This window comes from Lithobates pipiens, unplaced genomic scaffold, assembly GCF_037356315.1.
Source record: "Lithobates pipiens isolate NorthernLeopardFrog02 unplaced genomic scaffold, aLitPip1_a1.2 Scaffold_1, whole genome shotgun sequence".
NCBI classification, from domain to species: Eukaryota; Metazoa; Chordata; class Amphibia; order Anura; family Ranidae; genus Lithobates; species Lithobates pipiens.
Window position 1 is genome coordinate 153692594 of NW_027507685.1, and position 13653 is coordinate 153706246.

Below are 13653 nucleotides of genomic sequence, written 5' to 3' on the forward strand. Positions count from 1 at the left end.
TGACAATAACAATCTGTCTATAGAACCTGTGGTCGAATGTGCCTAACCTTACCTCTATTAGTCCAAGATTATATAGAGAAAATATTCGACAGAGAAAAAAGATTTGACAGAGAGAAAAGATTCTGCAAGTTACTGTCCTAAAAAGTGTTTGGGTCCTGCCCCAGGGGACATGGATCAATGCAAAAAAAAGTTTTAAAAACGGCCGTTTTTTCGGGAGCAGTGATTTTAATAATGATTAAAGTGAAACAATAAAAGTGTAATATTCCTTTAAATTTCGTAGGGGGGGGGGGGGGTTTGTCTATAGTATGCCTGTGAAGGGGCTCATGTTTCTGGTGCTTAGAACTGTCCCTGCACAAAGTGTCATTTATGCAGGAAAAAAAGTCCTTTAAAATCACTCGCAGCTATTATGAATTGTCGGCTTCGTAATACAGAGAACACTCATTGAAAGTCATTGATAAAAAAATAAATAAATAAATAAAAAAAAGCATGGGGGTCCCCCAAATTCAATTACCAGGCCCTTCAGGTCTGGTATGGATATTAAGGGGAACCCTGCCTCAAATTTAAGAAAAAATTTGACGTGGGGTTCCCCCTAAATATCCATAACCAGACCCTTCAGGTCTGGTATGGATATTAAGGGGAACCCCGCGTCAAATTTAAAAAAAAATTGACGTGGGGGTCCCCCTAAAAATCCATACCAGACCCTTTATCCGAGCACGCAACCTGGCAGGCCGCAGGAAAAGAGGGGGGGACGAGAGAGCGCCCCCCCTCCCTCCTGAACCGTACCAGGCCACATGCCCTCAACATTGGGAGGATGCTTTGGGGGTCTGTGACCCCTCAAAGCACCTTGTCCCCATGTTGATGAGGACAAGGGCCTCATCCCCACAACCGTGGCCGGTGGTTGTGGAGGTCTGCGGGTGGGGGGCTTATCAGAATCTGGAAGCCCCCTTTAACAAGGGGACCCCCAGATCCCGCCCCCCCCCCCCTGTTTGAAATGGTAAGGGCGTACAAAAGTACCCCTACCATTTCACAAAGAAAGTGTAAAAAATAGTTAAATAAGACAAACACACTTTTGAAAAATATCTTTATTAAAAATAAAAAAAATAAAAAATAAAAGATTCCAGCGGCGGTAATCCACTCTTGCTATCCAGCGACGGACGGTCATCTCTCCAGCGATGGCTCATCTCATCCAGCGCAGCGAATACATCCTTCTTCTGTCTCCGCGGAGGAGACACTGCAAGGATTCCGGTGGCCTGACGTTTCTTATATACGGAGGGCGGGGCCACCCGTCACCTGACCCCGCCCCCCTCTGACGCAAGGGGAAACCCGGGGTTCCCTGTGACGTATGGGTGACCCCGCACCCCTCTGATGTAACACAGGCAGGTTTCCGTTACATCAGAGGGGGCGGGGCCACCCATGCGTCACGGGGAACCCTGGGTTTCCCCTTGCGTCAGAGGGGGCGGGGTCAGGTGACGGGTGGCCCCGCCCTCCGTATTTTTAATAAAGATATTTTTCAAAAGTGTGTTTGTCTTATTTAACTATTTTTTACACTTTCTTTGTGAAATGGTAGGGGTACTTTTGTACCCCCTTACCATTTCAAACAGGGGGGGGGGGGCCGGGATCTGGGGGTCCCCTTGTTAAAGGGGGCTTCCAGATTCTGATAAGCCCCCCACCCGCAGACCTCCACAACCACCGGCCCCGGTTGTGGGGATGAGGCCCTTGTCCTCATCAACATGGGGACAAGGTGCTTTGAGGGGTCACAGACCCCCAAAGCATCCTCCCAATGTTGAGGGCATGTGGCCTGGTACGGTTCAGGAGGGAGGGGGGGCCGCTCTCTCGTCCCCCCTCTTTTCCTGCGGCCTGCCAGGTTGCGTGCTCGGATAAAGGGTCTGGTATGGATTTTTAGGGGGACCCCCACGTCAATTTTTTTTAAAATTTGATGCGGGGTTCCCCTTAATATCCATACCAGACCTGAAGGGTCTGGTTATGGATATTTAGGGGGAACCCCATGTCAAATTTTTTCTTAAATTTGAGGCAGGGTTCCCCTTAATATCCATACCAGACCTGAAGGGCCTGGTAATTGAATTTGGGGGACCCCCACGCTTTTTTTTTATTTTTTTTTATTTTTTATCAATGACTTTCAATGAGTGTTCTCTGTATTACGGAGCCGACAATTCATAAAAGCTGCGAGTGATTTTAAAGGACTTTTTTTCCTGCATAAATGACACTTTGTGCAGGGACAGTTCTAAGCACCAGAAACATGAGCCCCTTCACAGGCATACTATAGACACCCCCCCCCCCCTACGAAATTTAAAGGAATATTAAACATTTATTGTTTCACTATAATCATTATTAAAATCACTGCTCCTGAAAAAACGGACGTTTTTAAAACTTTTTTTTTGCATTGATACATGTTCCCTGGGGCAGGACCCGGGTCCCCAAACACTTTTTAGGACAGTAACTTGCAAATTAGTCTTTAAAATTAGCACTTTAGATTTTGAATGTTGGAGTCCCATAGACTTTAACAGGGGTTCTAAAGTATGCTATATACTAGCTCCGTCGAATCTTCTTTATACATTCGACAGACACCATAAGCCTTAAAGACAGATTCGACCGTAATTCATGTGGATTTTCGGACGAATGCAATTTTTGAATGAAAAACGAAATAAATAAAAACGAATTTTGGGAGTAACTAAATAAATTAAGTTTTCGGACGAAAACGAAATTCCAAAACGAAATATTTTACTCTGCACATGTCTAGAAGACAATGCCCATGTAAAAGAGAATGAGGATTGAACAGCCTGTACTTGTGTAGTTGACAACGTGATGTTGAATATTTCTTTTTTTTGAACGCTATTTTTAAAATTCAAAAGTAGGCTATAACGATCAAATTCCCTTAATAAATTTGGTAACGTAGTTTCTGGTGATGTAATAAAAAATAATACATCATCAGGCCGCAATTTTGTGCTCAAACTTATCAACAAGACAGCCTTGAATATCTGTACTTCGTCAAACATGTCTCAAAAATGGTTCAAGCGTTAATATTAAAATCAGTGGAGACAAGGGACAACTTTGTCTTGTTCCATTACTCATATTGAAATGAGTCATCTCGTTGATTCTTAACACCGCGGATGGAGCCGAGTATATATCCTCTATCCATTTACTAAATGCCTTCCCTACGCCAATATGGGTTAAAGTCTCCTTCAAAAATATCCAATCCACCCTGTCAAAGGCCTTTTCTGCATCAGAGAATAATAAACACAATAGAATTTTACGGGAATGGGCCAAGTAAATAATATCTAAGGCTTTAGTAGTGTTATCCTTTGCATCTTTTGATCAGGGTGGATGACATTTTCAAGTAGAGGTTGTAGCCTTGGGGCTAATATCCGTGTAAATTTTTTTAAATCAACATTTAATAATGAAATAGGTCTATCATTTTATAATTTTTACATTGAGCACGGTCCTTACCCTCCTTAGGAATAACTGTAATATGTGCCCTAAGCCCCTATACACACGGTTGGACATTCCGACCACAAAATCTGTCTGATTTTTTCAGACGGATTTTGTCCAAAACTGGTGTTACATACACACGGTCGGACAAAGTTGTCGGAAAATCCAATTGTTCGGAATGTGATGACGTTCGTTTGTTACGATTATGATTTGAATGAGACCTTCCAAGGTGGCGGCAGTAGCTAATCCTCAACGGACCACTTGCGGAAGTCCACCACGTTTAATCTTCCAGTGGCCGCTGCCCTTTTTGCAGGGTATGCAGGGTGGATTCAGCGGTGGTCACCCGCTGTGGGTCATCAAACAGTTGAGTCATGACCTCAAAGAATGAATCCAGGGAACTGATGACAGGGTTATTTTTCTCCAATAGGCATCGCTTGGTGGGCGTTGGGCTGAAGTGTTAGTCAACAGGCAGGGTCCCAAAGTGTGGGGTGAAGGCAATGCTGCTGGCAGTATGGAGTGGAGAAGTGGATCTCCTTTCTGGTCCAGTTGATATGTGGATTGTGTGCCTGCAGCCATAGGATACCTATGATAACCGGAAAGATAGGTGAACTGAAAGGGGTTGTAAAGCTTCGTTTTTTATTTTCTAAATGGGTTCCTTTAAGCTAGTGCATTGTTAGTTCACTTAACTTTTCCTTCGATTTCCCTTCTAAATGTTTTTTTTCTTTGTCTGAATTTCTCACTTCCTGTTTCTCCTCAGAAAACTTCACACCATCATCCGAGCGGTGTTTAGTCAGCCAGAACAGTTTACTGAACAGCTTACTGAGGAGGAACAGGAAGTGAGAAATTCAGACAAAGAAAACAAAGAAAAAAACATTTAGAAGGGTAATCGATGGAAAAGGTAAGTGAACCAACAATGCACTAGCTTAAAGCAACCTATTTAGAAAATAAAAAACAAACCTTTACAACCCTGTAAGTTATCAAATCTGAGGAACTCATGGTGGCCAGACTCAGTGGACACGAGGAGAGGAGAGGTGGCTTGGGTGACAGGTCTGGAACGGGGCTTGGAGCCGTCAATCAGGTGGATGGTCAGGTGCTGTTCCTTAAGAAGAAGGGGGATGTTGCCAGTGCGTGGTCCAGGAAGCAACTGCAGGCCCCCAAATCAACTGTTGCCGGAAGTCAGATCACCTCTTCTGCCACCTGTAGAGAAACAGGGAGAACCAGGTGAGTAGGTCAGGTTGCAGTCACTTGAGAGAGAGCAGGGATGTTTGAAGATGGCTTACTGGGACGAATAGGGCAATTGCGGAGGAAGTGGCCGATGCTCCCACAGTATAGGTGGAGATTGGCTTGTCTTCGCCGCAGCTTCTTCTCAACAGACAGAGCTGATGGGACCAGGCCAATCTGCATAGGCTCCAATTCTGCAGGAGATGGGGATTTGGGCACTGCTGCTGGGGCAGGAGCGACCTTTGGTAGCATCTAGGTGGGCCTGAAAGCTTAAGCTGTTTCGGACCGTCGCTCCCGCAAGTGCCTGTCAAGCTGGATTATGATTTGAATGAGACCTTCCAAGGTGGCGGCAGTAGCTAATCCTCAACGGACCACTTGCGGAAGTCCACCACGTTTAATCTTCCAGTGGCCGCTGCCCTTTTTGCAGGGTATGCAGGGTGGATTCAGCGGTGGTCACCCGCTGTGGGTCATCAAACAGTTGAGTCATGACCTCAAAGAATGAATCCAGGGAACTGATGACAGGGTTATTTTTCTCCAATAGGCTGTGGGCCCAGGCCTGGGATTCATTGGCTAACAGTGACACCCCACCTTGACGGTCTCGATGAAGGAGGTGCATGGTTGCAGGACCAGGTGCAGTAGACAGGCATTTTTAAAGGAACAGAACTTCCTTTGGTCCCCAGTAAAGCGATCAGGGGTTGTCACTCTGGGTTTGGGTGGTGGGACCACTATTGTATGGGTAGAGGTAGTGCGTTCCAGAGCAGAAGCAGTTGATGTGCTGGCAGAGGGTGAGCCTTGATGCGATGGAGCTAGTGGTGCTGACAGGTGCTGCAGACGACCTTCCAACTGGAAGTAGTCCTCCTGCAATTGTTGCACTGCTTGTGCGAGGGCAGAAACTTGTTGGCACAGAGAGCTCCAAAGGGGATGCACATCTATCGGCCTCAGACATACGGCTGGCTTATACTGTCAGGTTCCGAGGAGGAGGCAGATTGTTGAGAGGGCGCCCCTTGCGGCTAAGTGCAGTGTTCCCTTAGGAGTGATACAGAGGGAGCAGTGCCCAAAGGTGCACGGTTTGCCAGGTGTTATTGGTGATGAGCCGGTCACTTGGAGTGCACTGGTAGCTGCTGAGATGACCCGCAGAGCCACTGAGCGCGGGGTGCTGGGCAGAAGGCGTCAGTAGGAGCAAACTGGTAGCAGGAACTGAAGACAAGCCAGGGGTCATACACTTGAGACCAGTCCAGAAATGCCAGAGTCAAAGTACAGATGAAGGAGCAGACAGGAGCATAGTCCTAGGTTAATCAGGAGTGGATCAGAAGCAGAAGTCAAACAAGCTGAGTCGGTAACAGGGAAAAGGATCATGGAAACATAGGAGCACAGGAAACACTGGGAAGCTGATGATAATCCAGCAAGGGGCGGCTCCAATAGTAGGCTTAAATAGACCCGGAAGTACTGCCCACATCAGTCACACTGTGGCGGCCATGATTGTCTTGGGCGGAATTGCCAGTCCTTCTTCGACCATTTCCCTGATAGAATGTTTATTAACATTTATGCTCAATGCACGTATTTACTTGCATAATACTGACCGGGAAGACTGATTTTCTATTTTATTTTTTTACCTAAGAATTTGCAGATCTTAGTTTTTCAAGTTGCAGTGCGCAAGAAGCCTTATTGAGAAATGGAACAAAAATTAAAAAGATGTCATCCAGGTAGGGGTTAGACAGAGCTTGCTTTGCTAAAAAGGCTTGTTTACAGTGCTCAATAGCTGAAACTCAGACAGCACATAATATTGTATGACTGTGTTAGTGATTATTCTCCACTCCCTGCCTACTCTCTGTTTGGCTATGTTCAGAGCTTAAAGAGGAAGTAAACTCCTGTGCATAGTTTGTACCTATAAGTAAGCCTATAATAAGGCTTACCTATAGGTACTGTAAATATCTCCTAAATGTACACCGTTTAGGAGATATTTACATTACATGCAGCCAATGTCATCGGTGCATGCACTTCAGATACGGGTGGTGTGAATGTGTGGGAGTGACATCATTGCAGCTCCGGCCTGTCACACAGCCATAGTCCGTGGACCCGGGAAGGAGGACAACCGGTTCAAGATGGACACTGCCTCACTGGATTGCTTCGTTTACAGGTAAGTTTCACATAATGTGCTAGTATGCGATGCATACTAGTACATTATGCCTTTACCTTGCAGATCCAAAAAACACAAACAAAAAACAACCAGCTGTTTAGCCTGAAAGGAAAATGTTTTTTGCTATCTCTTTTGTAAACGCACAAAACATACATTTCAAAGCTGTAATAAATGTCTTTGTGCAATATAAAGATTTTATATAAATAGTAAAAAAAAAGTAAAACAAAAAATAACATGAACTCAAAATAATTATGGTATCCTATTACGGTAAAAAAATATATATTTTCTTTTTTGATAAAGGGGAATCGCTGTATGGAAGAGAGGTCAGTGACAAACATGGGTTTTATACAACTGATTGTTATTTGTTATGAGATTTAATGGTGTCAGTCATAATGGTAAGGAAAATGGACTTAAAGTTTGATATAGGTTTAGTCAAGGTAATAGTTTAGTCCTTGGGAGAAAAGACATAGTGATGGGAAAGCGTGTAATCAACATTACTGTTATAATTGATTTGATGCGGAATAATTATCCTAAGAAAAAGAAATCCTAAGACACGGATGTTTGATGTCGATGAAACATATGGTACAGGTTGACTAGCAGCATACAGTATCTCACAAGGTAAATACACCCCTCACATTTTTTTAAATATTTTATCTTTTCATGTGAAAACACACTTAAATTACACTTTGCTACAATGTAAAGTAGTAAGTGTACAGCTTGTATAACAGTATAAATTTGCTGTCCGCTCAAAATAACTCAACAAACAGCCATTAATGTCTAAACCGCTGGCAACAAAAGCAAGTGCACGCCTAAGTGAAAATGTCCAAATTGGGCCCAAAGTGTAATTTTGTGTGGCCACCATTGTTTTCCAGCACTGCCTTAATGCTCTTGGGCATGGAGTTCAACAGAGCTTCACGGGTTGCCACTGAAGTCCTCTTCTACTCCTCCATGACGACATCACAGAGCTGGTGGATATCAGAGACCTTGCACTCCTCCACCTTCCATTTGAGGATGCCCTACAGATGCTCAATAGGGTTTAGGTCTGGAGACATGCTTGGCCAGTCCATCACCTTTACTCTCAGCTTCTTTAGCAAGGCAGTGTTAGTTTTGGAGGTGTATTTGGGGTCGTTATGTTGGAATACTGCCCTGCGGCCCAGTCTCCGAAGAGAGAGGATCATGCTCTGCTTCAGTATGTCACAGTACATGTTGGCCTTCGTGGTTCCCTCAATGAACTGTAGCTCCCCAGTGCTGGCAGCACTCATGCAGCCCCAGACCATGACACTCTCACCACCATGCTTGACTGTAGGCAAGACACGCTGGTCTTTGTACTCCTCACCTGGTTGCCACCACACACACTTGACATCATCTGAACCAAATAAGTTTATCTTGGTCTCATCAGACTAAGGACATGGTTGCAGTAATCCATGTCCTTAGTCTGTTTGTCTTCAGCAAACTTGCAGGCTTTGTTGTGCATCATAGTTAGGAGAGGCTTTCTTCTGGGGAGACAGCCATGCAGACCAATTTGATGCAGCGTGCGACGTATGGTCTGAGCACCGACAGACTGACCTCCCACCGCTTCAACCTCTGCAACAATGCTGGCAGCACTCATACGTCTATTTCCCAAAGACAACCTCTGGATATGACGTTGAACACATGCACTCAACTTTGGTCGACCAAGGCAAGGCCTGTTCTGAATGGAACCTGTCCTGTTAAAACTTTGTATGGTTTCAGGGTCGTAGCAATCTTCATATAGCCTAGGCCATCTTCATGTAGAGCAACAATTCTTTTTTTCAGATCCTCAGAGAGTTCTTTGTCATGAGGTGCCATGCTGAACTTCCAGTGTCCAATATGAGAGAGTGAGAGCGATAACACCAAATTTAACATACTTGGTCACATGACACTGCGGTTGGAAAATGACTAATTGGGCCCAATTCTGACATTTTCATTTCAGTGTACTCACTTTTGTTGCCAGCGGTTTAGCTATTAATGGCTGTGTGTTAAGTTATTTTGAGCAGACAGCAAATTTACACTGTTATACAAGCTGTACACTCATTAATTTACATTGTAGCAAAGTGTCATTGCTTCAGTGTTGTCACATGAAAAGATAGAATAAAATATTTACAAAAATGTGAGGGGGTACTCACTTTTGTCAGTTACTGTATGTAAACTCAATCATAAAATGTCCTTAATGTCCTTTAAAAGTCATTATCGATTGTTTTAAATACTTGGCGATCCTGCTGGTCCTTGTTTAGGAACTTCCTGTTATTGGGTGACACTGAAACATTTTGTTTTAAAAAATGGAAACTGCTTATGATGCACAGTGCTTTTACAAACTAGGATTTAGACCCATTTCACACTGGGGCGATTGAAAGAAGCCGCAACTGCAATCCCAATGTAAAAGCCCGAGTGCTTTCACACTGAGGTGCTGCGCTGGCAGGGCGTCAAAAAAAGTCCTGCAAGCAGCTTCTTTGCAGCGCTTTTGGAGCGGTGAATACACTGCTCCTAAAGCGCTCCTTCCCATTGAAATCAATGGGAAGCGCCTGAAAAGTGCTTTTGGCAGCAGCGTTTTGTGGGCGCTTTTAACTCTTTATCTGGCCACTAGTAGGGGTTAAAAGCGCCCCAATAGTGCTCGAAAAACGCTGGTAAAACGCTGCTAGTTTAAGCAGCGTTTTAGGAGCGTTTTTCGGGCGCTGACATTGTGAAAGGGCTCTTAAAGCACTTGGGCTTTCACATTGGGATTGCAGATGAGGCTTCTTTCAAACACTTCACAGGCGCTTTTTTTAACGCTAAAGCGCCTGAAAAACGCCCCAGTGTGAAAGGGGTCTTAAGGTTTACTTTTACGACCAAGCAAAAGTTTTTTTTTTTTTTTATATGAAATTAGGTAAGCTGCCTCTGCTCACACAGACTGGAAGTGACGCATGCAGAATGTATTCTGGTACAAATTGTGATTTTACTGCATTTTAAAATTTGTTTTGTTGTAAGTGTTACTCTTTTTTAAAAAGGTGATTTATAAGCAACCTACTACACTATAGGAGGCTTTCTTTCATTTTCCCAAACATGAGAGAGATGCTACTAGCTGCATGGTAGGCAGAAGTTTTAACCATTTGCCAACCGCCCTATAACAGTTACAACTGCGATATACGTAATCTTTCACTTCCGGGTAGTGGGTGCAAATGCGCACTGCCACTGGCTTGTTCCCATTGTGATTATGCACAGCGGAGGGCAATCAGCGGGTACCACAGACTCAATCATTCGTTACACAAGCAGAGTGGCAGTCTGCCTATGTAAGCAAGGCAGATTGCCATTCTGTCAATACAGAATTTCTGGATCCTGTGTTCCTGCAAAGCACTGGCATGGATCCATGCATTCCTCTAGTAAAAGCACGTCCCACACAGTGCACACACACTGGCTAGGCACGCAGTTAACCCTTTGATCGCCCCTGTTAACCCCTTCACAGGTAGTGCAGTGGCAGTACATATTTTTAGCACTGATCACTGTATTAGTGTCAGTGGTTCCCAAATAGGTGTTAGCGTTCGATTCGTCTGCCACAATATCGCTGTCCCGCTATAAGTCACTTATCGCCGCCATTACCAGTAAAAAATAAAAAATAAAGAAAGATTCCATAAATATATCCTATAGTTTGTAGATGCTATATCTTTTATGAAAACCAATCATTATACGCTTATTGGGATTTTTTACCAAAGAAATGTAGCAGAATACATTTTGGGCTAAACTGATGAACAAATTAGATTTTAATTTTTTATTTTATTGGATACGTTTTATAGCGGAAAGTAAAGCACTTTTATTTTTTTAATTGTCAGTCTTTTTTTTGTTTATGGTGCAAAAAATAAAAACTGCAGAGGTGATTAACCACTTCAATACCTGGCACTTTCCCCCCTTCCTGCACAGGACAATTTTTAGCTTTCAGTGCTATTGCAATTTAAATGACAATTGCACAGTCATACAACACTGCACCCCAAAAAATTTTTTTAGCATTTTCTTCCCACAAATAGAGCTTTCTTTTGGTGGTATTTGATCACCACTGGAGTTTTTATTTTTTGCTAAACAAAACTAAAAAAGACCAAAATTTTTGAAAAAACTTTTTTTTCTTTGTTTCTGTTATAAAGTTTTGTTTTCTCCTTCACTGACAGGCACTGATGAGGCTGCACTAAAGGGCACTGATATATAGAATTGATGGGCACCAATAGGCCACTCTGATATACAGCACCGATATGTGGCACTGATGGGCACTAATAGGGTCAAATGGTAGACACAACAACTAGAAACATAGAGTTACTAGAGCTACTGATTACCAACAATACAGACCTGATCACAGATGTGGAAATACAGGGCAATTTAGGAAACAGTGATCACAGGTCAATTGGCTTCAATATAAAATCATACAAATAGGAAACATAAAAGGGAATACAAAGACACTGAATTTCAAAAGAGCCAACTTCCCTAAACTACAAACCTTGCTAGAAGATATAAATTGGTATAAAAGCTTAGGAACAAAGAACACGGAGGAGAGCTGGGTTTGCTATAAGAGCATATTAAATAAATGCATTAGCCAGTGCATCCCATTGGGAAATACATTTAAAAAAGCGAACAAAAGTCCTGGATGGCTTAACTACAATGTAAAAATGCATATAAAAGCAAAGGAGAAGGCCTTCAAAAAATACAAGGCTGAGGGATCATCATCAGCAGACTTTACAAAGAATGCAACAAGAAATGTAAAGGTACAATTGGGGCAGCTAAGATTAGGGGAGGAGAGCAAAAAAAATCCCAAGAAATTCTTTAAGTATATAAACAGTAAAAAAGGGAGGACAGACCATATTGACCCCATAAAGAATGAGGAAGGAAATCTGGTTACAAAGGATGGGGAGATTGTGAAGGTTTTGAATTTATTCTTCTCCTCAGTCTTTTTGAGGGAATCAGGGGCTTCAGTAACCAAAACTGCAGTGTTTATCCTCATGGATAATCACACATCACAGGAGGCACCCTCATGGCTAAAAGAGGACAAAATTAAAGTTGGACTTAGGAAATTTAACATTCATAAATCACAGAGACCAGATGACTTGCATCCGAGGGTACTTAGGGAACTTGGTCAAGTAATTGCCAGATCATTGTTCCTAACTTTTACTGACAGTCTACTGACTGGAATGGTACCAGCTGATTGGAGAAAAGCCAATGTAGCACCAATGTTTAAAAAAAGGGCCAAAATACATCCCTGGGAATTACAAACCAGTTAGCATAACATATAAATAGTATGCAAGCTCTTGGAGGGGGATGAGAAGGGACTAAATACATGATTTTAGTAATGAAAACGGTATCATTAGCGGTAATCAGCATGGATTCATGAAGAATCGTTCTTGCCAAACCAGTCTATTAACCTTCTATGAGGAGGTGAGCTGCCATCTAGATAAAGGAAAGCCTGTAGACGTGGTGTATATGGATTTTGCAAAAGCATTTGACACAGTTCCCCATAAATGTTTACTGTACAAAGTAAGGTCCGTTGGCATGGACCATAGGGTGAGTACATGGATTGAAAGCTGGCTACAAGGGAGAGTTTAGACGGTGGTGATAAATGGGGACTACTCTGAATGGTCACGGGTGGAAAGTGGGGTCCCCCAGGCTCCTGTGCTGGGACCAATCCTATTTAATTTGTTCATAAACGACCTGGAGGATGTGGTAAACCGTTCAATCTCTGTATTTGCAGACGATATTAAGCTAAGCAGGGCAATAACTGCTCCGCAGGATGTGGAAACCTGGCAAGAAGATCTGAACATATTAATGGGGTTGGAAACTACATGGCAAATGAGGTTTAATGTAGAAAAATGTAAAATAATGCATTTGGGGGGCAACAATATGAATGGAATCTACTCACTAGGGGGAGAACCTCTGGGGGAATCTAGGATGGTAAAGGACCTGGGGCTCCTAGTAGATGGTAGGCTCAGCAATGGCATGCAATGCCAAGCTGCTGCTAACAAAGCAAACAGAATATTGGCAAGCATTAAAAAGGGGATTAACTCCAGAGATGGCGATAATTCTCGCACTCTACAAGACTTTGGTCTGGCCTCACATGGAGTATGCTGTCCAGTTCTGGGCACCAGTCCTCAGGAAGGATGTACTGGAAATTGAACAAGTACAAAGAAGGGCAACAAAGCTAATAAAAGGTCTGGAGGATATTGGTTATGAGAAAAGGTTGCGAGCACTGAACTTATTCTCTCTGGAGAAGAGACGCTTCAGAGGAGATATGATTCCAATTTACAAATACCGTGCTGGTGAGCCCACAATAGGGATAAAACTTTTTCATGGAAGGGAGTTTAAGAAGACAAAAATTTGAAGAAAAGGGGTTTAACCTTAAACTGCGTTGGAGGTTCTTTACTGTAAGAGCGGCAAGGATGTGTAATTCCTTTCCAAAGGCAGTGGTTTCAGCGGGGAGCATCGATAGTTTAAAAAAAGTATTAGATAAACACCTGAACGACCCCAACAGACTATATAATATAATCACACGCATAGGTTGGACTTGCATAGTTACATAGTTAGTAAGGTTGAATAAAGACACCAGTCCATCCAGTTCAACCTGAGGCCGCGTACACACGGGCGGACTGTTCGCCCAACCTTGTCCGCTGAACAGTGTTTGGGCGGACAGTCCGCTCGTGTGTGGGGCTTCAGCGGACAGTTTCAGCGGACAGTTGGACGAACAAGGTCTTACGGAAATTCCGAAAAACTGTCCGCTGAAACAAGGTTTCAGCGGACTGTTCGCTCGTGTGTAGGCTTGTTCGGCCAACTAAGTCTCGCGCATGCTCAGAAAGGATTTCCACGTCGGAAGGTTGCATTGCAGT

At 43.4% G+C, this 13653-nt stretch overlaps 1 protein-coding gene across 4 annotated transcripts in view; it reads left to right on the forward strand.

Annotated features, from left to right (window-relative positions):
- The window catches only part of ST6GALNAC6 (ST6 N-acetylgalactosaminide alpha-2,6-sialyltransferase 6), a 142195-nt gene that overhangs the window by 70992 nt on the left and 57550 nt on the right, over positions 1-13653 (forward strand). The window contains exon 2 of one of the 4 annotated variants that reach the window (XM_077478707.1): positions 4205-4345. The exons of the other annotated variants lie outside the window; for them this stretch is intronic. The gene's annotated coding sequence lies outside the window, so the exon portion shown is untranslated. The remainder of the gene's footprint in view (positions 1-4204; positions 4346-13653) is intronic. 4 annotated transcript variants of the gene reach the window in all.